Here is a 27,236-nt window from a genome sequence, read left to right as displayed (position 1 = left end):
AAGAAAGCAGGTATAAGCAGCCTTAGAAGTCAACATAGAATGCAAGGCAAAAAACTATATGGGAGAGAGATAATTCCTACAATATAAAACTTTAATTTCTAGAAGATGTAACTTTACAAATTCTTATATACTTAATAATTGGTTCAGAATATATATGAAGCAAATGTAAATGTTGAAATTGACAAATTCATAATCAGTGTGGGAGATTGACATCTCAGAAAAATGGACAGATTAGTTAGTAACCATATAGATCATGGGTTGGCAGACTATGACCCAAGGGCCAAATCTGACCCCTCTCCTGTTTTTGGTAAGTTTTACTAGAATACATCCATACTAATTTATTTATGAATTCTGCTTTTGTGCTACAATTGACAAGTTGAATAGTTGCTACAGATTTTATGCCCTACAAAGCCTAAGATATTTTCTGTCTGGACCTTTACAGAATAAATTTGCCACCCCCTGATGTACATTAGCAAACTAGAAAGACCAGATAGTAAATATTTTGGGGCCAGATGACCTTTTGCTGCTGCTGCTGCTGCTTTTTTAACCCTTTAAAAATGTAAAACCCTTTCTTAGGTGCTAAGGGCCATCCTTTGCCAATCCCTGATACAGATAAATGACACAGATAATAAACTTGTTTTTATATAAATATATATTAGCACAAGAATGTATATATAGTTCAAATATATGTATGAAAGAGAAATTTTGTACACAACCAACCAAGATAAAAATAATTGAGGATATCAGTGATTTGAACATCATAATTATCAAACTTTAAAAAAAATAGAGAAGGTGTTTTAGCAATTCAAGTTAGAGAAACTATTACAAAGGCTATGAGTAATTTGAATGAAATAATAATTAATAAATCTGTTTTAATTTAATTTTTTCTAATTCAGTTAAGACTATGCTTTTTTTTTCAGCTACTCAAGGAGTATTTATAAAATTTAATCATGTTAGGCTACAGAGAAAAATGTTACATTCCAATCATATTTATATTTTTTTCTAAATATACTTCTATAGAATTTAGAGCTTAACAACAAAAGAAAGACAAAGTCTAAATTATGTTTAAGTTGAAACTCTACAGAATATAACTGCTGTTTTTAAAAAAGCTTATCAGATTTATAATTTATTTTAGTTGAACATAATTATTCATAATATGAATACATATAATTATTCATAATATTTTTCATAATCTTAAACGTAATGTTGGAGTAAAAATAATAACAAAATCAGTTTATTTGGAAATTTAAAAAACTATTGACTTAAAGATAAAATAAAAATAGAAAACATTATCTTTAGAAATGAATGACAAACAGCACTTTGTATCAGAATTTGTGCGATGTGCATAAAGTGTTACTTAGAGGAAAATGTGTAGACTTAAAGGCATATATTAGAAGATAGGAAAAGTTGAAAATAACCAGTGATCTCAATGGAAGACTGTACCAATGAAAAATTAATCAATCTAAGAAAGAAACGGGAAATTTTATTTGAGCCAAATTTCAGGATTACAACTCGGGAACAGCATCTCAGAAGGCTCTGAGAACTGTTCCACCTGTTAGAAGTCAAGGGACAGTTAGTTATATGTTTTTTGAGACAGAGGGCTGGCTGTACATCAAATGCCCTATTACTGACAGTTTAAATAATCCAGATCATCATCGTGATGGGTCATGTGACCCCTTACAAGATCAAGAAGGAATGCTGTCTCTTAAGGTGTTGTCTTGTTGATGCTAAGAGAATGTTGCTCTTTATGGCTGATGGGAAAGGTTTGGTGATGCAGATACACCAATGCACAGTGAGGGGAAGAGAGGAGGCCAAAGGGCAGAGAAGATTTTTTGTTTAAATTTCTCGTCTTGCCATAAAAATATGACTTTTATTTCACAGCTGTTATGTTGTAATTTAAGGATTGTAGGTTTTATTTTCATATGCATACATAGTGTACCTCGTTCTGATGTTGTTGACTGTAAACACTAGCTATAAATTGCCACACTGCTTTATCTGTTTTAATACCAGGAATCAAGAGCTTTTATATAGTAGTAACTAACTCTCCTTATAGTATTTCTAGTTCTGAATGGCCAACTTGTGTCTACTGTCATTCAGAATATGCTCCTTTTGATAACAGCAAACTTGATGATGGTGTCAGGAAATTCGTGTGTGTGTGTGTGTGTGTGTCTGTAAAACATTTGCATGTCATTAGCGATTAGTGATGTTGAGTATCTTTTCATGTGCTTATTGGCAATTTGTATGTATTCTTTGGAGAAAATGTCTGAATCCTTTGCCCATTTTTTTTTTTTTAATTTATTTTATTTTTGGCTGCGTTGGGTCTTCGTTGCTGTGCGCGGGCTTTCTCTAGTTGTGGTGAGCGGGGGCTTCTCTTGTTGTGGAGCACAGGCTCTAGGCGCTCAGGCTTCAGTAGTTGTGGCACACGGGCTTAGTTGCTCCGTGGCATGTGGGATCTTCCCAGACCAGGGCTCGAACCCGTGTCCCCTGCATTGGCAGGCGGATTCTTAACCACTGCGCCACCAGGGAAGCCCCTCTCATTTTTCAATTGGATTGTGTTTTTTTGCTGTTGAGTAGTAGGAATTCTTTATACATTCTGGATCTCAATTCCTTATCAGATACATGATTTGCAGATATTTTCTCTCATCAGTTGCCTTTTCACTCTGTTGATAGTGTCCTTTGCACAAAAGTTTTTAATTTTGATGAAGTCTAATTTATCTGTTTTTTCTCTTGTCTGTGTCTTTGATGACATATCCAAGAAACCATCGCCAAATCAGCAGTTACTTCTTTACACTAAATGCAGTGTAGACTATCGCATTTCTTCTTAGCTTTTAAAATTTTACACACATGGAGATTTTCTCCTTTCAGGAAATAGTAGCATGTTTAGAGAAAAATGTATTGAGTTATCAGGAGGACAGGCATGTTTGGAAGGAACGATGGAAATACTTACTAGTAGGTGACCAACAGCTGCCAATAATAATCCCACTGGAGTGAGAAAAATCACTGAAAGTCCAGCTGCCATGTTCAAAAAGACACTGAAAAATTCCAAGGGCTGTTAAGGGTTCAAAGAGTGTATCAAGGTTCACTTTGGGAGTTAGAGAAGTTGAATACAAGAATGATGACTCAGAAGCCAGCTGGCTTATTTACATAACCAGTTGGCAACATTTAAGAAGGGAGGGAAGTAGCAAAAGGACAGGCAGCTGGCCAACAGGCAAAGAAATAAGTATCAAGGACCTGGAAGGCATTATTCTACTGTCTTCTCCTTGATTTTGAGTGATTGTCTCTTAACTTCAGCAGCAATGAAATTAGGAAGTATAAAACCAAAGGAGGAAAAACACTGTTGAAGTGCATATTAGAAAAGGGGACTATAAAACTTTGTATAACTTATAGAGAAGATGAAAGCTATCAAAAAGCTGGATGCATACAAAAGGCATCCTTCACTAAATCTTTGTGTTCTGCATAGTTTGAATTACTCCAAAAAACCTTAAGGAATATAGGTTTCTTGAAGAATGACCATCCCTAGAGGGTCTTTGAAAAAGACAGTCTCGCACTAGAAGCTATTGCTGTAACAAGCTCTAAAAGTAGATCTAATGCTGTAGGAATCAGATGGACAGTTTCTCCTAAAAAATATCAACTCTTTTTTTTTTTCAACTCTTGAGTAGATAAGGGACAGTGAGTGTAGGAGGATCTTGACCGTTGGAAACATTTAGAAATAATTTAAACTAAAAGCTGTCCTTCCTAATATAACTTGAATTATAACAGTGTGAACTAGTATTTATTGTGTACTCCTATTATCAGATTATGTATTTGAGGATAATATCTTGATGGTAGATTGCCTTATAGGTTAGAGTTTTCAGAGCATTTCTCAGTTACTTCACTGTACCTATTTTATCATTACAATAACCCTGTAGATAGATATGATTATCTCCATTTTGTAGATTGGGAATGTTGAGTGTGAAAAGTGAAATGATTTGCTTCAGATACCACAGGTAGCAGTGTTGCAGGAAGGGGGACCCCTTCCAGGGCCCCAGAGTGGGCTCTTGTCTAACGTTCGGAAATGAATTGTCCGAGGAGGCACATGTGCTGACAAAGCAAGGGACTTATTGGAAACGGGCGCCTGGGCGGAGAGCAGCAGGGTAAGGGAACCCAGGAGAACTGCTCTGCCACGTGGCTCACAGTCTCAGGTTTTATGGCAATGGGGTTAGTTTCCAGGTTGTCTCTGGCCAGTTATCTTGCTTGGCCCATAGTGTGACTCAGGGTCCTTCCTGGTGCTGTGCGCATATCTCAGCCAAGATGGATTCCAGTGAGAAGGACTCTGGGAGGTTGGTTGTCTGCTCCCTCTTTTGCCCCCTCCTGAATTCTCCCAGTTAGTTTTCAGCTGCAGCACCATGTTCCTTATCAGGACCTCCTGTTATGAGACAACTCAGGCAGGTGGGCCTGGCCAAGGCTTGTGGTTTCCGTCAGCAGTTCCCTAACAGCACCATTTGTAAAGGATTGAGTCTAGATCTTCAGGTCCCAGCTCTTGACATTCTTCCTAGCTTTCTCATAATTCATCGTAGTACTTTATTTCAGGTTCGTTTTAGACGAAATAGGCTTTAATAATTTTGGGAATACAACCACCACTTATAACATTGTTTTTATGAAATAGTATGATGTGATTTTTTTTTTAAACATTCAACATGAAACATCTTTGGGGAACATAAATTTGCAAAATTGGGCTTTATAAAAATTCAGCCACACAATATTTAAACTTCTGGTTCTTAAATGTAGAGACACATGTCTAAATCTGAAATTCAAGAATTAGTGGGAGAGGGACTTCCCTGGTGGCGCAGTGGTTAAGATTCCACCTGCTGATGCAGGGGACACTGGTTCAAGCCCTGGTCCGGGAAGATCCCACATGCCGCGGAGCAACTAAGCCTGTGAGCCACAACTACTGAGCCTATATTCTAGAGCCCGTGAGCCACAACTACTGAGCCTGCATTCTAGAGCCCGTGAGCCACAACTACTGAAGCCCGCGCACCTAGAGCCTGTGCTCTGCAGCAAAGAGAAGCCACCGCAATGAGAAGTGCTGCAACGAAGAGTATCCCCCGCTCGCCACAACTGGAGAAAGCCCGCGCGCAGCAACGAAGACCCATTGCAGCCAAAAAAAAAAAAAAAAAAAAAAACAAAGAACTAGGGGAGGAGGAAGTGGTCATAACGGGAGCAGCAGGACCTAGAGTGAAGATTATGTACAGTGTGACAAATGAGAGGAATGGGAACTCTAGCTGGGGATGTTTTAGATGAGAAGTATAAGAAGAAACTGTCAGGAAACCAGAGAGTAAATAAAAGTGAGGCTAATGGGGGGAGGAAAGTAGGAGAAATGATAGTGGTAGTTAGCAGTAGAAGGTACAGGAGATATGATGAGTAGCAGATAATTGACTTTGGAAGCAGAGAACCAGCAGTGCACAGATTATAGAATACCTTTGGTACCTGGGAATTCAGTGAACCAGGCACTGAATTCTCCTTTAGGCAGGTCAGTACTTTTAGCCCAGTAGCCTTGGGAGAACTGGTACTAGGGTTGGGGTGAGAACTGGCTTTTATTATGCTGTGTAGGGAAGAGCTGAGCTTTGAATAGTGTAGTTACTATTGTGGGAACACAAGTAGTATGTCAGATCTAGGTATATTGTGAAAGCCATCCTATTATATGAGCCCATCGTTGTCTTGTGAAAGGCAAAAAACCATAGCATTTAAATGTCGAACTAAGTGTAAAGAATATAGAAATGGTGGTAAACTTAGTACAGTATTTTTCTGTACTAAGATAACGTCACTGCTTAGAAATGGAAAAGTGATCAGTGGCTCTCAATCCTCGCTGCCACTAGCATCTTCTGATGCCTGAGTCCCATTCTCCAGAGGTTCTCTAATTGCTTGGGATGAGGCCTAGGTAATTCTGATGAGAACAGAGCTGTGCAACAGGGAATACCCACTGCCTAAGTGAGACTTCGTAGGTCTTCTTTGCTGAAAGTAAGTGCTTTTCAGTGAAAGGAGCCGAAAGCCTCCCCATTTTTTAGACCACATACAAACATAATGAATTTCTTAACTTAGGGAAAGTGGCTCTGGTGATTGAGAAGCCATTTCTATCTAGTATCTACAGGGGACTGTTAACTTTTTACAGATAATATACTTTACATTACAGTCTGTACTCAAATAGTTTTTACTATATTGATAATATATACCAGTTAATTTTGAGGATTGAATCAAATTCTCTCCTGACAGGTGTTGTATAATTGACCATCCTAATACAAGCAGAGTATGAGCAGGGGCTTTTGGCTTCAACAGATCAAATCTTTCAGATTTAAAGCTGCAGTACAGTGTTTTTCAATTTTTTTAAGACAGTAAGAATTTATTCCCCCATGTACAATGCCTGAATGTAAGTAACTATCTAAATCTTTGGGGATGGAAATGGCTCTAAATGAAATTTTCTAAAAGTGTAACTTTGTGGCTGTTTGCAGTGCTTTATTTGGGTAAACAGAAGTTTTTTTCTGGCTGGTGCTCTTAACTGTTTTGTATAATTCAGTAGAGGTTTATTTTACCGGTACAAGCGTAACTAAACAAGAGCCAAATACTCTATTGTTACATCCTTCGAGAGCTTGTTCTAAGGAAGGCTTATATTGAGGAGGGGTCTGTGAATCTTTTCTCAGTGGTACTGTTATCATGAATTAAATAATTAAGATTGAATTCCAAAGCCAGAAAAAGTCTTTTGTGGATATTGTGGCAGGGATTTAGATTTTTAAAAACCATTTGAGTACTATATTGATATAGAATTTATTGCCTTTTCTGGCAGGTGATCTCATTTTCTGGTCTGAATTTTATCATAATGTAATCCACAAATAAACTTTTTTTTTTAAGAAAAAGTTTATTTGGCTGCGCTGGGTATTAGTTGCAGCAGGTGGGCTCTTTAGTTGCGGCTCGCAGGCTCCTTAGTTGTGGTATGTGAACTCTTAGTTGCGGCATGCATGTGGGATCTAGTTCCCTGACCAGGGATTGAACCCAGGCCTCCTGCATTGGGAGAACGGAGTCTGAACCATTGCGCCACCAGGGAAGTCCCCACAAATAAGCTTTTTTATAGAGTCATGGTGGTGGTTAGGTACAAAGAAATACTGTCCCTGGTATTTAAAGAAATGTAATGTGAGATGTTAAGGTTCATTTTTGTATTAAATATTTCATTTTACAGAGTATGATGTGAAATCAGTTTACTTGTCAAAATTGTCTGATTTTAAAATTCTGTTTATTATGGTAAATATTTCTAGAGTTGGACTGAAGAAAGAGTGGCCTGACAAGTACAGGTATTGAGATGGGTGATGAGTGACATTAAAGTGCACTCCAGCTTGTATAGGGTAGTGCTCATTAAATATCTGTTTTTGAGGTAACAAAGAGTAAGAGTAATTGGATGGTCCTAATGCAGAATAAAACACATATTATGACTTAATGAATGGTTGAGTTGCCTAAAACATTCATTTTAAAAAGTCCAAGGCGACAATTAAGTAAGAGCAGTATTTGTGTTAGATAACATTTAAAATACAGCCCTTTTAATTTTCTAGCAGCCATGTTTCTGGGGCTGAAAAGAGATTGCTTTTAGAAATGAATAATGTCTCTCCGGGAGTACGTCTTGAAGAGGCCTTGAGAACAGCCCAACAATTGAACTGTGATAAAGTACCAAAAAAGATTTTCTATTGATCTACCTTAAAACAGAGATTGATCACATAGTCTGGACTTTTTTTTTTTTTCTTTTTTTTTGAGGAAGAGTTCCACTCCCACATCCAAAATACAAGCCGTGGAAAAGAATTCTTAGTTTGCTAGAGTATAAAGGCTGCATTATCGAAAGTGAAGTTTTGTTTTTTTTTTTAAGTATTTGTTTATTTATTTATTTTTGGCTGTGTTGGGTCATCGTTTCTGTGCGAGGGCTTTCTCTAGTTGTGGCAAGCGGGGGCCACTCTTCATCGCGGTGCACGGGCCTCTCACTATCGCGGCCTCTCTTGTTGCGGAGCGCAGGCTCCAGACGCGCAGGCTCAGTAGTTGTGGCTCACGGGCCTAGTTGCTCTGCGGCATGTGGGATCTTCCCGGACCAGGGCTCGAACCCGTGTCCCCTGCATTGGCAGGCGGACTCTCAACCACTGGCCCACCAGGGAAGCCCGTGAAGTTTCTTTTTAAAAAGAGAGACCTGGCTGTGAATCCCAGTTCTACCAGTTATTAATTATGAGATCTTGGATAAGTTAAACCTCCTTCCAAGTGGAATTTTGCCATCTAAGTGGAAATAACAATACCTACATCACAGGATGGTATGAAAGTTAAATCAAGTAACAGATGCAAAGGCCCTGGCACATGCTGGATGCTTAATAAATGTCCATTGCTTTTCCTATGCTACAGTAGCTTTGTAATATTTACCTTTTTTAAAAAAAATGTATTTATTTTTGGCTGTGTTGGGTCTTCGTTGCTGCACGCAGGCTTCCTCTAGTTGCGGTGAGCGGGGGCTACTCTTTGTTGCAGTGCGTGGACTTCTCATTGCAGTGGCTTCTCTTGTTGCGGAGCACAGGCTCTAGGCATGTGGGCTTCAGTAGTTGTGGCACGCGGGCTCAGTAGTTGTGGTGTGCAGGCTCAGTAGTTGTGGTGCACGGACTTAGTTGCTCTGCGGCATGTGGGATCTTCCCGGACCAGGGCTTGAACCTGTGTCCCCTGCCTTGCCAGGCGGATTCTTAACCACTGCGCCACCAGGGAAGTCCTAACATTTTCTTTTTTAAAGTTGGGAATTAATTTTAGGTAATGAATTCTTATCTACCCTGGCATTGTATTTCAGTATCATACGTTTCTGGGACTTATTCTAAAATCTTTAATACCAATTTACAGCTGTATTCATCATTACTGAAATCCCGGCCTTGTTACATAGGTATTTTAACATTATCACTTAATGTTGTTAAATTTTTATTAGTTTGACTGTCACTGTATTTATTACCCCTGTAATACTGTTTAAAAAAAAACACGTCACACCTCAGGCAAAGCTGATATGTAGAGTGGTTTAGAAATCCCAGGGTAATCACTCAGAAAACCATGGTAATAACCTTGATGCTGTCTAGAAACACAGACAGGTTCATCTGTGAACTTTTCCAAAAGTCATTCAGCAGTGTGAACTGTCAAGCAAACATTATAGTACACAAAAAGGAAAAATTCTGTTCAGTAGGCACCTCTGTTATTTGCTTCTTTGAGAAGCAGTCCTCATTGTGTTATGACGTATTTGGAAAAAAGTCCAAGTGCTAAAACAGGTTATTAGTTTTTGGTTTAGGTATACCATCTTGTATTTTGCCTCTCACTAATACTTCTCTACAACCTTCTAACTCTTCTTTTGACCATTTGTTCATTGCTCTGTAGAATACATAGCAAAAGAAATTAAAGATGACATCTGATCGATGGGTGTTACTTTTTGTTAGTAACTCTTTTAATATCAATAGATTTCAAGATGAAAGTGTTTGAAAATCATACCAGATATGATGACCTGGAATTTCTGCAAAGGTTATTATTTTTGTGGTGTCTTACTGTAATCAGTATCATAAGACATTTATTTCAACAGCTGAAATGTTTTTTCTAACTAAATCAAATTAAACAAGAATTGTTCTGCTTCAAGACAAGAATGGGAGAAGGGGGTGGAGGAGAGATGGTGTACTATCTATTAGTATTTGGGTAGATTAGTTGTATTTTGTTTTAGCCAAAGCTTGATTCAGATTTATCCCAAATCATCTATTAGAGCCATGCTTTGATTTAGACTTACAGTGTACATTTTAAAAGTTTATCAGATGAGCCATGACATCAGGAATGAACAGTTCTACCAAAGATTAACTAGTAATAAGACAAACCTAATGAGAATTTGTCTGGGGAGACATTATTGTTTTTCATCTTTCATGTCTATCATCTTGCTGGAATTTTATGAAAATGAAAAATTATAGGAAATTGAATGATCTGCAGAAAAACGCCTGTGCTGTATTCCCAGTGTTATGGCTGACAGAAAAAATTGGAGCTAATAAAGAAGATCTAGGAGTCCATATAAATTTTTTGTGGTAAATAGGATTTATGTAGTTTGATTTCTTCTCAAACCTATTTTTAAAGCATTTTTTTTGAATATACTTTTTCCTACTTATCAGTTTTACTGTTACGATGATCTGTTTGAATTAATAGCTAGATTTTCTTAGAAGGCCATTCTTCCCATAAATATTTGGGTGCCAGATATTTGTAGAGTGCATACTGTGTGCTAGGCACAAATGGGCTTATTTGGAAAAGACCACCTCGCAAAGTTTAAGCAAGATAGTTTCCTTATAAACTGCCAACTCTGTATTTAAGCCATTTATTTCTCTGAGAAGATTAAATAGTCCAGTTTATGTGACTATGTATTCTAAGCTCCAGAAGAAGCTTATTAGTCCTAGAATCAGGAAACTTGCCTTCTGCTATTTATTTGCTTATCTGCATATATTTTTATTCCATAGTAGTTAGAGTGCTTGTAGAATCTCTGCTAACATCCTGTTACTGGACCTTCTGGAATGGTCTAGTTATCAGGTTTCTTCCTTAGCACCCTTTCCATGTGCTCACCCACCATCCCTCTGTCTTCTTAATCTCTGGAAATTTAGGTAACATTACTTTCCAGAAATCCTTTCAAGTAGATATTATTAGTTTTAAAATTTTCTTTAAGGCAGGCTCAGCATTGCTCTGGCCCTTCATTACTCTGTCTAGGTCCTTGACCTATGACCCATGTGTAGCATATGTGTATACTGCTTTCCTTATTGCTATCATCGCTAATTTTCCAGAGCAAATTTCCACACTCTTTAAGGATTTTAGCATTTGGCGCACAGTTTACTTTTCCATTTTACTTTCTGCCATTTACCATGAGGATATCTAGCATTCATTTGTTGGCCCATTAGACTGTTGCTGTGGGCTCCTGGATTCATCCTCTGTTTTTCCCTTTTTTCACTTTCCCAGAACAATCGTATATGAACACATATTCAGCAACCCATATGTACATAGTCTAGACCTGCACTGTTCACTATAATAGCCACTAGAGTCACCTGTGGCTTTTGAGCACTTGAAACAGCTAGTACAAATTGAGATGTGCTATAAAATGTAAAATACAATTGTCTCTTGGTATCTGCATGGGATTGTTTCACAGGACCACCCTCCACAGATAATAGCAAAATCTGCTGATGCTTACTTCTGTTATATAAAATGGTATAGTATTTGCATATAATCTATTCACATCCTTACATATAAGGCATACTTTGGAGATACTGCAGGTTCAGTTCTGGATCACTGGAATAAAATGAATATCACAATAAAGCAGGTTGCATAAATTTTTTTATTTCTCAGTGCATGTAAAAGTTATGTTTAGGGACTTCCCTGGTGGCACAGTGGTTAAGAATCCTCCTGCCATTGCAGGGGACACAGGGTCGAGTCCTGATCCGGGAAGATCCCACATGCCACGGAGCAACTAAACCCGTGCGCCACATCTACTGAGCCTGTGCTCTAGAGCCTGTGAGCCACAACTACTGAGCCCACGTGCCACAACTACTGAGCCCACGTGCCACAACTACTGAAGCCCGCACGCCTAGAGACCGTGCTCTGCAACAAGAGAAGCCACCGCAATGAGAAGCCCACGCACCGCAACGAAGAGTAGCCCCCGCTTGCGCAACTGGAAAAAAGCCCGCCCGCCCGCAGCAATGAAGACCCAACGCAGCCAAAAATAAATAAATAAAATAAAAATCGTTATGTTTACACTATACAGTAGTCCTATTAAATGTGCAAAAACATTATGTCTAAAAAAGTGTACATACCTTAATTCAAAAATACTTTATTACTAAAAAATGTTAACCATTGTCTGACAATGAAGGATTGCCACTGTCAATTTTAATAATATAATAGCCAGTTATTTTACCAGCAAAGGCAGACTTATTCAGGAATAGCCAGAGGAATCCCGATTTGGAAAATGCAGGTCATGGTGTACCATAGGCAAATCCAAAAAACAAGGAAGGGGAACTTGCTTTTGTAGCGGAAAAAGGAGAGCTGGGAAGGGCTGTGAGAACACAGAGTCCATTGGAAGAATCTAGGAGTCCAAAGTATAGAGACTTCTCATTGGTTGGGCTGCTACAGCCTCTGATTGGCTGGGCTGTCGTGGAGTGGAGAGATATTTTCTTCTCTCTGTGGGATAGTAAAGTAGAGACACAGTCCTGTTGGAGATGGAGGCCTATGGTTCTTCCATTTGGAGCAATGGATGATGCATGGCAGGGCGTGAGAGCTCCCCCTACAGGTCTATCCTGACTCCAGTTTTAGCTGAGGTTTCTTTAATTTTACATTTCCCCTTTTGATCAAGATCTTTCCTCAAAAACATCACTAATCAAGAGTCAGAATTTCCACATGTAGTGGTTTGTTTTTCGGTGCCAGGAAGGCCCTTCCTTGGTTGTAATGTCCCCTGTTGAAGGGGAAGTATTATACACAAATCAGAACCCTCATCAGGTTGCATTTGAGTAACAGGAAAAGGTACTAGGGAGAACTCTCAGGCATTTCTTGTTAAAAGTTCATATTTAGTCAAGGTTGTAGGCAGTAGAATTTATCTTGAAGGCTGAGCTAGCATCATCTTACTAGGTATGCCATTTTTAGAAAGGTTCAATAAGTAATAGGTACCAAACTTAAAAACCAATATATAAAGCAGAATTAAAGACAACATTCTAAAACCAGTTTGCAGGAGGGTTCTAAACCAGGAGCCTAGACCTGGAGGTATCCAGCTGAATAAATGACAGTTGGTTGTCAGGTGAAATTTGCTGTAACCAATGTGCTTGCTCTTTAATTTTATGTAAATTGGGTCTCTGCTTCCCCAGAGGTATTTATCCATGTACAACAAAAGGCGTTTGCTGTTGCACAGAGGCCTCCTTGTTCAGCAAGTAGGTAATCAAGGGCACTGCAGTTATCCAAAACCACCTTGGCCAGTGAGTTTAGTGATTGTTCCTGAGCTAAAACTGAATTGGCTGTGGGGTCAGCTAAATCACCTAGCGTCAGGGAGAAATTCCTGATACTTGTTCATTGGCACTCAGTCTGACCTGTGGGAAGAAAGCTCTCCCTATGAGGGCAAAGCCAGAATCACATACACTTCCTGTAAGTTCTTGCTTAGGGCAGTTATAGATGATTAATGGGATGGACCAATGAGAGGCTTCTGTTCGGTATGTAGGGAGAATAGGACAGTGAATACAACACAGGCACACTGTCCTTGTATTCTCCAGTTATCAAGGCAATGAGTTGCCCACGCCTAAAAGCCATTCCCCAAACTTCCAAATCTGAAAGTGTAACCAGAGGGAGTACATAAGGCCCCCACATAAGTGATAGTATCTATGGATTCATTCATTGGTATAGAGGCATTAGCATTACTTACCAAGGCTCAGATATTACATTGTTACACACTGAGAGGGTTACCTCCATAGAACTTTTTATGCAAATATTGAAAAGATCTTGTTTTCTTATCCCAGGGCTGGATCAAAATGAAGCAAGGAATACGTTTAGGTGGGTTTAGCACCCTGACTCTATGAAATGGTACTGTGGAACAATTTGGACAAACAACAGCATCTGGAACTCCAGTGAAATCACTTATAGGGTGAACCAAAGGGCCATTGCTGTCTTGGAGGGACTGAGGTTTCCTTTTTTTTTAAAATTCTAAATGGATTTAAAATACATTTATTTATTTATTTGGCTGTGCTGGGTCTTAGTTGCTGCATGTGGGATATAGTTCCCTGACCAGGGATCGAACCTGGGCCCCCTGCATTGGAAGTGCAGAGTCTTAACCACTAAACCACCAGGGAAGGCTGGGGACTGAGGTTTCTGATGGCAAATCCAGCAATCAGAGAGGTTTCCGCCTTGCGCAAGGGATTGGGAAATTCAGATGAGGGCACTGTCATTCCATGGAAGGGAGGGAGAAAAACGTGTACGAAACAGTATTGAAAGAAAGCTATATAGGCCTAGTCCAGACATCTTGGGAAAGCTGTCACCCTCAGATGTCATCTGATTCAGATCCTAGTGAGCTTTATATTCAGGTTGTCAGATGATGTGCAGATCCAGTTGGGGTTCAGTGTCTTCTTCTGGTGATACATATGGATCCAGGAGTCTGCTCCCTGGAGTTTGGCAGCATGAGGATTAGTCAGCAGTATCTGATAGGGGTCCTTCTAGTGAGGCTGGAGAGAGCCCTTTTGGAGGTGTCTTTTCCAGTACACAAAATCTTCAGGGTATAGAGTGTGATATATTTTTCTTCTCTCGTGATTACACTCTACCAGAGCATAGTTTTTTTAAATGGAAGCAATTAGACCTTTACAATATGGAACTATGTCTCCCTTTATCAGTTGTGGATCAAAAGAAGCGGGACCCAGGTGCTTCAGGCATCCTGTTACTAGGAGAATAGACTCTGGTAAAACCGATGCAAATATGCATACATTGTATCTATGCAAATATATACATGAAAAACAGGAGTATTTAATGAAAGTTTCAGAATTTGGGGGGAACCAGATAGAAAAAAATAAATTCTTCAACCTTTGCTGTGAAGATACACTTTACCAAATTGCTGTAAGTTATAGATAGCTTAAAGGAGAAGAGGAAAAATAAAGGACCCTTTACATGTGGAAAACAAAACACTAAAGCATTCGGTTTTCAACTGGAGTTTTAGAAATCCTTACCCAGTTCAGTATTATGATTTTAAAGTTATCAAAAAACTGTGTTCCAGAATACCCATCAGAGTCCTGAATTTCTTTAAAGATGAAACATATTTATAAAAGCATTAGAATAAAGCAGTAACTGCCTATAAATGGCAAAGACTTGAAAATGCCCATTTAAAGATCTGATGAGAGTTCATTATAATGGGACTGAGAAGGGAATCTGCTTATTTCTGTGACATACATTTAAAAATTATGACTAATAACATTATACCAGGGCATCTTGGAATTTCAGGAATTTGATACAGTTTTGAACAGTTATATTAACATACACCTATACAAATAAGGTAAAAATATTCAGTAATCCTTCTTACATGACAAGCCTCATATGTAATTTAAAATATCAAATAAGACTGATTCATTCAACGTTTTACTAGGTGAGAGACAAATCTTTTTAGATTCTCCATGGGCCCTCTGGGAGAACCCAAAGTTTTAGTTCAAGGTAAAAAAAAAAAAAGGGTTTCATTTAGAACCTGATTTTTGGGAAGTTTGTCAAAAATATCAAAAGGTTTTGGACGTTTGATCCAGTGGGACCACAGATCACTATGAAATGATACTTAATTATCTATTTGACTAAAGTAATAAAAGATTACAAAGACAAATACAAAAGGTTAAGTGGTTGTAAGGGAAACTTACAACTTTTAATATTGAGAAGATTTAGTTTTCTTTAATAATCAAAGACTTGGTTAAGACAACATGAAACACAAAAGAATTTTGGTAAACTACAAATTTTTGTTTCTAAGGAGACTAATTAAAGATAAGGAAAAGACTTCCACAGTCTTTTATCAGGAGCAGACCACTATTCTAAGAAGACTTTGTTCTTTGAGCAAATGAAAGTAAATTAAGTTTTAGTTTTATGTAAGTACACCACTGATTTTAAACCTTATTCTTAAAGTCCTTATAATATTTAGCCAGCTTGACCACACATAAAGCTCCTTTTTTCAAAGATTCCTTTTCCGCAAATCTTCTACAACTTACTATTTGCATTCAGTTTTTGTTCTATCTTTCCACTTTCCTGTTCTGAAACAATCAGCCTCGCTTTAAAACAAAATTACTTTCTTTTCCTCAACAAAATGTATTTCCCTTCCTCATACCTTTTCTTACCAAAAAAACACATCCAACTTTTCCCTTATTTCTTGTAGCATTAAACAATTATGAATGGTCTGTTACTGGAAAATTTATGAATACACTTCATAATTCCTAAAAGCATATTTTCTTCATAGTAAGTTTTCCAGTGTGGCATGTTTACCAAGAGACCCAAGTATCTTTTTAATTTTTAAAAATTTTTATTGAAGTATAGTTGATTTACAGTGTTGTGTTTCTGATGTACATCAAAGTGATTCAGTTACTTTTATATATATATATACATATATATGTATGTATATATATTTTTTCATAATCTTTTCCATTATGGTTTATTATAGGGTATTGAATATAGTTCACTGTACTATACAGTAGAACCTTGTTGTTTATCTATTTTATATATGGTAGTTTGTATCTACTAATTCCAAACTCCTGATTTATCCCTCGTCCACCCCCTTTCTCCTTTGGTAACCATAAGTTTGTTTTCTGTGTCTGTGAGTCTGTTTCCGTTTTGTAAATAAGTTCATTTGTGTCATATTTTAGATTCTGCATATAAGTGATATCATATGGTATTTGTCTTTCTCTTTCTGATTTACTTCATTTAATATGATAATCTCTGGGTCCATCCATGTTGCTGCAAATGGCATTATTACACTCTTTTTTATGGCTGAGTAGTATTCCATTGGTATATATACCACATCTTCTTTATCCATTTATCTGTCGATGGACATTTAGGTTGCTTCCATGTCTTGGCTATTGTAAATAGTGCTGCTATGAACATTGGGGTGCATGTATCTTTTCAAATTATAGTTTTCTCCAGATATATGCCCAGGAGTGGGATTGCTGGATCATATGGCAACTCTATTTTTAGTTTTTTGAGGAACCCAGGAATGGGATTGCTGGATCATATGGCAACTCTATTTTCGGTTTTTTGAGGAACCTCCATACTTTTTTCCATAGTGGCTGCACCAGTTTACATTCCCAGCAATAGTGTAGGAGGGTTCCCTTTTCTCCACACCCTCTCCAGCATTTAATATTTGTAGACTTTTTAATGATGGCCATTCTGACTGGTGTGAGGTGATACCTCATTGTAGTTTTGATTTGCATTTTTCTAATAATTAGAGATGTTGAGTATCTTTTCACATCCCTGTTGGCCATCTGTATGTCTTCTTTGGAGAAATGTCTTATGTCTATTTTTCCATTGGGTTGTTTGTTTTTTTCGTTATTGAGTTGTATGAGCTGTTTGTATATTTTGGAAATTAAGCCCTTGTCGGTTGCAAATATTTTCTCCCAGTTCATAGTTTTAAACTCAAATATCTTTAGTTCCTTTGTAAAGGAAGCCAAAAATGGATGAACTTATTTTCAGTAATGTTTCAGTATTTTATGTTATTTGGGAATGATCTAGATATTTAATGACTACCCATCATTTAATTGAACTTAGCAAAACTGTAAAGTTTCAGGTTGCCAAAAAATTTGGGGAAGCTACTTAAAAGGTTTATCTAGAACCATTTATCTCTCCATATCCCTTCAATTCACTTATTTTTTTTTTAATTTAATTTTTTTTTATTGGAGTAAAATTGCTTTACATTGTTGTGTTAGTTTCTGCTGTGCATCAATTCACTTGTTTTTAACAGGCATGTTTAGACCACTCATGAAAAATTTTATCTTACCAAGTTATTGTTCTTGCTGACAAGTTTTTTTTTAGCACAATGAACTTATTTGACCTGAACTAAGATAACATGAACTAATCTGACCAGTAAACCCAACTAGAATGAAAATTGTATGCCTGCATTATTTTCAGTCTTGATAACTCCAAAGACATGCCTATTTTAATTAAAACAACAACCTTAAGCTAGCTTTCATTTTCTAAAATTTAAACCTAGATAACGTGAACCTGAAAAGCATTTTGGGTTAGTTTATGTAATATTTCTTTAATTCACATAAGCACTTGTTTATTTTTTTTATTTATTTTTTTTAATTTTTTTTTTTTTAAGTATTTATTTATTTATTTATGGCTGTGTTGGGTCTTCGTTTCTGTGCGAGGGCTTTCTCTAGTTGTGGCAAGCGGGGTCCACTCTTCATCGCGGTGCGCGGGCCTCTCACCATCGCGGCCTCTCTTATTGCGGAGCACAGGCTCCAGACGCGCAGGCTCAGTAATTGTGGCTCACGGGCCCAGCTGCTCCGCGGCATGTGGGATCGTCCCAGACCAGGGCTCGAACCCGTGTTCCCTGCATTAGCAGGCAGATTCTCAACCACTGCGCCACCAGGGAAGCCCACACTTGTTTATTTTTAAGAGCTCTCTCACAGATTAATTTTGGCAGTACCACTTGGAAATACAAAAGGAAAAAAAAACAACCCACACATCTACAACACAGATATACACATGAATAAAGACACATGAAAATACAGACAGATGCAAAGGGACCTTATGGTTTCATTTTAAATTTTAGCTAAGTCTCAGATACAAACTCAAAAGAATACTTAGATCCAAATTGTGTTTGCATGCTGTCAGGTTCCATGCTTTCAGGTTCCTTTTAAGATCTGTTTTTCAAGTCAGTTTGTCTTTTAGAAGACAAACTGCATACCAAAGAATTCATTACTTTGTCTCCTAAGAGGCTTAGACTCCTCTTTTAAGGTACTCCTTAAGGTGGGTTTATCTAAAACAAATGTTCCTCCTTTTGAACATGATGGGTGACTTAGCAGAAGTCTCAACAAAAACAGAAACAGAAAGCAAGATTTCTCCTAGGAGTTTTGGAGTGTATTTGTCTATTATCAAAATCTAGGGCAATTGCTGTTTAAATCTTTTCTTCTAGTTATTTGCTGAAGTTAACTTAGAAACAGTAAACAGGGATTTAGCATTTGGATCCTCAGAGGTTCCAATTTTAAAAGTATAGGTTTTCACAGAGGAGGAGAGAGGAAGATGCCATGGGGGCACAGCTTGAGCACAAGGTGGCTGCTGGGGTGGAGTCTGAGCCAGGGGTCAGAGAAGACAAAGATGATGATGCCTGAGACAAAGAAATTGGAGGAGGGAACACAAGGAGCATGAAGCTTTGGAAGCCATTTTGTTCTTTTGTAGTATTTTTTGTTTTGGTTAATTTAGAAACGCAGTCTTGCAAAGAGGCAATTTTAGGGTTTTCCACATGTTTGGAAACCTCCAGGTATCAACAAAAATAAATATACCATTTGTTTTGTTTAATTTTAGAACTATGTTCCTCCAATTTAGCCTTAAGAAAAATGAGTTCGAAGAGATGGAAAGTTTCCCATAATGGTCATTGTGATTCTGAATTTCTTTTAGTTTGTTTGGACCACTTAGTTAAAAGTGTGAACGGGGGGCCCATAGTTTTTAAACATGAAACCCCCCAAAGAAGGGCTTCCCTCAGAGCATTTAGATGACTGGGATCCCATTTCCCAAAGTTCTCCTGGAAACCCAAGAAAGTTGCTACGGTCCTACTCTGGATTCCAAAAGTTGTAAAACAAATTCTTGGATCCCAGTTAGCTCCATCTCCCAAAGAACCTTGCTGCCACGTGGTCCAGAAAACAACTCTGAGTACATACCAAGGATGAAGACTTGGACCAGAAAGGATGAAACCTTTCTCCTGAAAGAGCGAAACTGTTCCGGTTCCTCAATAAAGTTGGAGAGCTCAAAATGAAAAAAGACCAAAGTTCAGGAATCTGAGAGGAGACTCACCAAACCAAAGGCAGGCGGTGACTCACAGAAGCAATGAGCACAAGGGGCTCAGTGCGGGTACCTCGCTCGTTTCCGCAAGCCGTCATCTCTCAGGGTTCGCCTCCTTCAGATCCTACTTCTGACATCAAATAAGTCAACTTTAATAATTTGTTACCTTACCAGCAAAAGCAGGTTTATTCAGGAATAGCCAGAGGAATTCCAATTCGGAAAATGCAAGCTGTGGCAGACCATAGGCAAATCCAAAAAACAAGGAAGGGGAGCTTGGGCAAAGGGGGAGTTGGGAAGGGCTGTGAGAGCCAAAGAGTCCATTGAAGGAAGCTGGGAGTCCAAAGTACAGAGGCTTTTCATTGGTTGGGCTGCTACAGCCTCTGGCTGGGCTGTCGTGGAGTGGAGAGATCTTTTCTTTTTTCTGCTGGAGAGTAGAGGTACCTTCCTATTGGAGATGGTGGCTGTGGCTCTTCCTGTTTGGAGCAATTGATGATGCTTGGCAGGGCATGAGAGCGCCCCCTACAGGTCTGTCCTGACTCCAGTTTTAGCTGAGGTTTCTTTAATTAATTCCATATCGCAAACCTTCAATTTGTTAAAACCACAATATCTATGAAATGCAATAAAGTGAAGCACAATAAAACGAGGTATGCCTATACTTTAAATAATCTCTAGGTTACTTATAATACCTAATACAATGTAAATGCTATGTAAATAGTTGCCAGCGTGCAGCAAATTCAAGTTTTGCTTTTTGGAACTTTCTGAAATCTTTTTTTCCAAGTATTTTTGACCCACAGTTAGTCAAATCTGTGGATATAGAATCCATAGATACTGAGAGCTGACCTTACACCAAATGTCTCCGTTTTTATATTGACTACAAGTTGAAATTTTGAGTATATTGGGTTAAATAACATATATTACTAAAATTAATTTTACATGTTTATTTTTACTTTTTCTAATATGGATACCAGAAATTTTTAAATTGCTTATGTGACTTGTATGTGTGTTCAAGAGCACTAGTTTACCTCTAGTTTCTACCTAGAACTGCTCTTCCTTTAACTTGACATCTGCATTTTCTTTGACCACAGCCGCCTACATCTACCTTTCCCATGGTTAGTCCTGTGTTACCTGTTTTGCAGCCTACGCCCTTTAATTCTGTCATCCCTTTCTATTCTCAATATGACAAGCCCCTTCCTGCCTTCACATTCCATTTGTTTAGCTTTGATCTTATCATTAATCATTATTAACCCTTAGTTCCCTTTCTTTCCTCAATTTCTGTATTTTGCCAGTTTCCATCCCTGACTCAATCTAACCAAGCAAGTGTTTTCCTCTTTTCTGGCTCCCTGGATGAAGGTTTCTGTTTTAGAGATTAAAATACCTTTTTGCTGATATACTTTATTAAGAATTTATGATTTCTTAGTACAGCTAGACTAAGCTGTAACTTAGCTGTTTGGTAATCCTACTAATCATCATTAACTGATTTCCGGTTATGTCCTGCACTGTACTTTCATCTGCAACAGGCTGGCCACCAACAGCCTGATATACTGTACAGCTCCTGAAGTTATACATTGTGTTAGTCCTGCTTCTCCATTTCTAATCCTTCTACTTACTTATTTTTGAAGCACCTACAGTTTTAATAATTATCATGAAATATATAATTGTATAAAAGAATATATTACAACATGTTCAGTTTGAAAGAATAATAAAATAACTGACCACCACTCACCTTAAAAAATAAGTTAGCAATATCTTTGAAGCCCTCCTGTACTTCTCCTTTAACCCACCCCACTCCTTTGTCTTTACAGGTAACCATTATCCTGAATATTATGTTAATTGATATTTTGTTTCACCTCTTCTGTTTGTTTCTCTCTGCTTTCATTGGTATCAGCAGATTGAGATTCACATTCTGAATTAGCCATTGTGTATGTGACCTTGGGCAAGTTACTTTATTTCCTCTGAACATGTTTTCTCATTTTAAAAAAGATTTACTTCATAGAGGTTTTGTATAATTAACGTAGATATGTGCCTGGCTAAAGAGACTCTCCATAAAGGGAGCTTGCATTTCATCCTTCAGAAACTACATCTTCCTACTTTAAAGATTCATTTTCTTTTCCCTATCTCATGAAATTTGGCCCTGTATCTTAGGTGAACTCATCTACTCGTGTGGCAAGGAGTTAGTTTTATGCTGCTGATCACAACCGTGTTCTATACATGTCTAATAACTCTGTACACCTTTATACCTGGGGTTTTCTTTGACAGTTAAAACTCAACATAATACAGTTGAATTGATCACTTTTTCATCCAAAGCAGAGAAAACAGCTAATGCAAAGACATTAGGAGAAAATAAACTTGGTATGTTTGAGGGAAATAAGTGAGGCCAATGTGGCAGGAGAGTGATGGGATATGAGATGAGGTCCAAGAGGTGGCCTGATCATTTTTGGCTCTTTATGCATCCTGAGCTACCCAATCCTCAAACCTTGGTGCTTCCTTACCACTTATATCTAGTGACTTAGAAGTCCTGCTATTTCAGTATACCAGTTATTTTGAAATATGCCTCCTTTGTCTAGATTCATCATGGTAGACCAGACCCTTATCATCATGTACCTAGACTATAACAAAGGTACCTAACTGGTAACCCTGATGTGGATCCTTTTCTCCAGGACTCCATATTATTGTAATAGTCCTTTTCATTAAACAAATCCAATGATATTGCTGCCGTGTTCAAAATATCCTGGGGCTCCTTTTAAGATAAAGTCCTTACATATCTTGACATACCTTTTTAATTCAGCCCTAATCTAATTCTTTGGCCACACTGGCTCACCCACCCCTATGCGCTGGCATCACTGACCTTTTCAGAGTTCAGCAGATTTTTCCGGCTTTTCCATTTTCCAGGTTTTTGTGCTTCTGTTACACTTTTTGTTTTGCTTACACATTGTGCTCCTCTCCTCATATGGCCGACTGCTCCCCTACATTCCCATCCCTTGTTGAACTGTGACCTGTGGAGACTCTCTGGAAATCTTCTCCCAGGAAGAATTAATCAGGTTTTGCTTTGCTTCTTGACATGTTATTCACACTCTTTAAAGCACTTTCTATATTCTTTTACAGTTGAGTTAGGTAAGTTGTCAATTCCTTGAGCACAGGAACCATGTCTTTTTCAACTTTATCTTCAGGACTTCTGTTGGTGCTGGGGAAAAAAAATTGAGTTGCTGCATTTTAAATAATGTATGGTGTGAGAGTTTATTTCATTCCAAAAAAAGTTTTTGTGTGCTTAATGTTTTTCATTGACGATACTACTAAATAGCATCCTCAAAGGAAAGAAAATCTAAAGCAATTTTGCTTTGAAGCCTTATTAACTGTAGTTGAGGTCAAGAATGTAGACTGTGTCATTCAGGGATACTTTGGAAGGAAAACCTAGGGGATGTATTGGTCATGTCCAAAAAAGCATAAGCTGTGTGAACAGTGCAGTGGTTAAGTACCTCCGTGTCAACTGGAGAGAGGTGTTTTTCTCCAGAGTAGACTGGCCTAATTGAGATGTTTGCCAGCCTAATTAGCCTCCTGTTTTTGCTTGTCTTTGTTTTTGTATTGTCAGGAACACTTGGTGTGTTAATTGGGGTGGGGGGAGAGCTATGTGATTCTTAAAATAAGCTTTCTCATAAACTGGTCCATATTATCGAGGGAAAGATTTAAGGGAATTGTAACTTATTAGTGGGAATGGGAGAAGCCAAGTGTTGTAGTGAGACAGAAATTTCCACTGGGTTACTGGGAGCAGGAAGACTATTGGTGGGTGACTCAGCTGTTTTCTAAACCTGTCTCATGTGATAGAGTGTGCATGATGTCTGTTTATTATCGGCAGAGTAAGTACTAAGGGAGTCACATTACACAGCAGGCATAATATTTATTTAACCAGCTCAGTGATGATCTAAAAATAGCTTGTAGGGGATTTTTATTTTCTTACTACATTTAGCATCCCAAGATAGAAGAATCATAATGGAGACCCACTGATGAGTGTTCTCCCTTGTAGATAACTTTGAATATTATAGTTGGCCAGTACTATTTCACTTCTTTCAATGTAAATATGAAAGCTTTGATATTTGAATAAAAGGTTAGGAAAAGAAGATAGCCTTCTAATTATCCAGAAAATAATTCTACACAATTACGCTTTAGCTTGTATTCTGGACAAATACTCATTTTGGGTGCTTCAGGGCCATCACTGAGGTATTTATGTACGAAATTTTTATGTAGGAACTTTTCCTTTTTGTGAAGTTAAAGCACATGCTTTTTTGAAATAGAAATGTTAGTGATGTATATTTGCTGGATTTTGTTAATATTAACTTAGGATATTTGTAGTGTTACTCTGATTTTCTTGATTTACTCACCTTGTACTCAGGGTTGGCACCAATGGGTACTGTAATTGAGTCTTTCAGTGTGTCAAAATGTGATTATTACCCTGTGTACCTATTTACATGCTTGCCTCTGAAAGAGAAAGCACTTGGAAGCCTGAGCATATCTAGTAATCATAATCTTCTCATTTGTCTGGGAAGCAGTGAGTCGCTGTGATTAATTCTTTTTGACATTTGAGTGTTGTTGCTCTTTGAGGTGGAGCATATGAACTTGAGTCCGAGATTATTTCGAAAGGGAAAGGGAAAATGGATTCATTAGGAAGAAATAATGTCAGCATTCTGTTTACAGTAATGTTTAAGTGGGAATATTTAATTAGTCTAGTAGTCTATAAAAATTAATTACATTACTTACAGGTGCTTGATACTATGGGAAATACATACCTTTTTATGGTGGATGAAAAAATGACTTGTGCATTAAACAGTTATTGCACTGTTTTAATTTGCTTCATTCTCTGTTTCAAAAAATATTAAGGAAACGAGACAATTTGTTTTTATTTTGAATATTTAGTGGATTTCTATTTTAGCATCTTTTTAGTTGGTGCAGTCATTAGGAATTTAATATACCTGGAAGGACATACTTCTAATCACTCCATGTAAATGGGACTGACTTGAACAACCATTTGGAAGTAATTTCCAGTCCAGCAATTGCACTGGCTATTTGTGGTTCCATACCTGACCGTTGCAATAGATAAATGAAAAAATTGGTTTGTTCTCAGTGTTAAAATTGTCTGGGCCTGAAAATCTAAGGTTCAGCCATGTGCTTGGGCATGTTCCAGAGAACAAGTTACAAAAGGATATCAAGTAAACTCAGCTATTCCACAGCAGATAAATTCAGATTTGGGAAAAGAGAAAGTGGTTCTCCACTTCTTGTAAGATTGGCAGTTAGTTGCAGCAGATGTCTCACTGAACCCTGAATGACATGCAGAAACAATGTTTTCCTCTGTAATGGAGGAATTATTTCTTTTTTTCTATGGTCATTTGTAGTGTTTCTTTGATGATGTCCAGTGTGGGGAGGGGGAATTTTTTTTGTTTTCATTTAAAACCTCTTCATGAGGTAGTTGAATATATATTCTGCCTGGGTCTGATTCTCTGTGTTACTCTCCTTCCTTGGAAATAAAAGATAAGAACTTGGTTTTTCCCTTCACTGAAATATATAAAGGGCATTGTGTGTTGTGCAGACCGTTAAATGATGATTTTAAAGTCTGTATTAGGTGATTTTTTATAAGTAGCTACCATTTATGAGTTTCAGGTGGATTACAGTGCCATATCAAGTTGTCATTGTTTAGAGAGGTCTACTTGATCAAGTACTGCTTAAAATTCAACGAGATATAAATAAGTATATATGTGTATATACAGATATGTATTAGTCTGACAGCTAATTGATGAAGTTGAATAAATGCTGTCAAAACAAAGTAGTTTGTGATCAGACCTTGTGATAATGTGTGTTGATACTTTAAAATTTTTTAAAATGTGGTAAATACATATAAAATTTGCTGTCTTAACCATTTAAAAACCGTATAGTTCAGTGATATTAAGTACATCCACGTATTGTGCAACCGTCATACCATCTATCTCTAAAACTCTTTTCATCTCATACAACTGAAACTCTGTACCATTAAATGATACCCCCACACCCTCTTCCCCTACCATCTGGCAACAACCATTCTATTTTCTGTCTTTAAATTTGACTAGTCTAAGTACCTCATAAGTGGAATCATACACTGTCTTTTGTGACTGGGTTACTTCACTTAGCATAATGTCTTCAAGGTTCATTCATGTTGTTGCATGTATCAGAATTTCCTTACTTTTTATGACTGAATAATACTGAATAATACTCCATTATATGTATATACATTTTGTTTATCCATTCACCTGTCACACTGGACACTTGAGTTGCTTCCACCTTTTGGCTATTGTGAATACTTCTGTGAACATAGGTATATAAACATCTCTTCAAGGCTATGCTTTTAAATCTTTTGCGTATATACCAGAAATAGAATTGCTCAACTACCTGACAATTCTATTTTCCATTTTTTTGAGAACTGTCATTCTGTTTTCCATACTGGCTGCACTGTTTTACATGCGTACCAGCAATGCACAAGGGTTCCAGTTTCTCCACATCCTAACCAAACATTTGTTATTTTCTGTATTTTCTTTCTTTTTTTCTTTAGTAGCCATCCTAATGGGTGTGAGTTAGTATGTCATTGTAGTTTTGATTTGCATTTTTCTCCAGTGATTAGCGATGTTGAATATCTTTTCATGTGCTTACTGGCTGTTTGTGTGCCTTCTTTGGAGAAATGTCTATTCAAATTCTTTACCCATTTTTCAATCAGGTTTTTTTTGTTGTTGAATTGTAGGATTTCTGGATATTAACTTCTTTTCAGATATATGATTTACAAATATTTTCTCCAATTTTGTGAGTTTTTCCCTCATTGTGTCCTTTGATGCCTAGTAGTTTTTAGTTTTGATATAGTCCAGTGTATCTTTCTTTCTTTTGTTTCTTGTATTCTTGGTGTCATATCCAAAAATCATTGCTAAATCCAGTATCATAAAACTTTCTCCCTATATTTTCTCCTAAGATTTTTATACTCTTAGCACTTAGGATTTGGTCTTTTATACATTTTGAGTTTATTTTCGTACATGGAGAAAGGTAAGGGTCCAGCTTCCTTCTTTTGCATGTGGATATCCAGTTTTTATAACACCATTTGTTTTAAAGACTGTCCTTTCCCCATTGAGTAGTTTTGGTACCCTTGTCAAAAATAATTTGGTCATACATATGAGGGTTTATTTCTGGAGTCTTTATTCTCTTCCATTTGTTTATATGTCTGTCTTTATGCCAGTATCACATTGTTTTGATTTCTGTAGACTTGTAATAAGTTTTGAAATCAGGATGTTTGAGATCTCTAACTTTGTTCTTCTTTTCCAAGATTATTTTGGCTTTTCACAGTCCCTTGAGATTCCATGTGAGCTTTAGGGTGGAGTTTTCTATAGCTGCAAAACATGTCATTGGGATTTGATAGGGATTGTGTTGAATCTGTAAATTACTTTGGGAAGTATTGACATCTTAACAATATTAAGTATTCCAATTCATGAACATGGAATCTCTTTCCATCTATTTATGTCTTCTTTAATTTCATTAAGCAACATTTTGTAGTTTTCAGTGTACAAGTCTTTCACTTCCTTGGTTAATTTTATTTCAAAGTATTCTTTTTGATTCTATTATAAATGGAATTTTCTTTTTTTAAAATTGATTGAAGTATAATTGATTTACAATGTTGTGTTAATTTCTGCTGTACAGCAAAGTGATTCAGTTACAGATATATTTAC

The 27,236-nt window shown here is 37.4% G+C and overlaps 1 protein-coding gene and 1 non-coding gene across 8 annotated transcripts in view; one reads left to right on the top strand and one right to left on the bottom strand.

Moving 5' to 3' along the window:
- Positions 1 to 27,236, top strand: part of EIF4G3 (eukaryotic translation initiation factor 4 gamma 3) — a 391,513-nt gene that overhangs the window by 150,605 nt on the left and 213,672 nt on the right. The window lies entirely within an intron of this gene.
- On the bottom strand, positions 13,781 to 13,853 carry TRNAG-UCC. Its single transcript has one exon. It is a non-coding gene; the product is annotated as a tRNA-Gly (tRNA).

Source organism: Balaenoptera musculus, chromosome 1 (assembly GCF_009873245.2).
Source record: "Balaenoptera musculus isolate JJ_BM4_2016_0621 chromosome 1, mBalMus1.pri.v3, whole genome shotgun sequence".
Lineage (NCBI taxonomy): Eukaryota > Metazoa > Chordata > Mammalia > Artiodactyla > Balaenopteridae > Balaenoptera > Balaenoptera musculus.
This window is presented reverse-complemented; position numbering and strand designations above follow the sequence as displayed.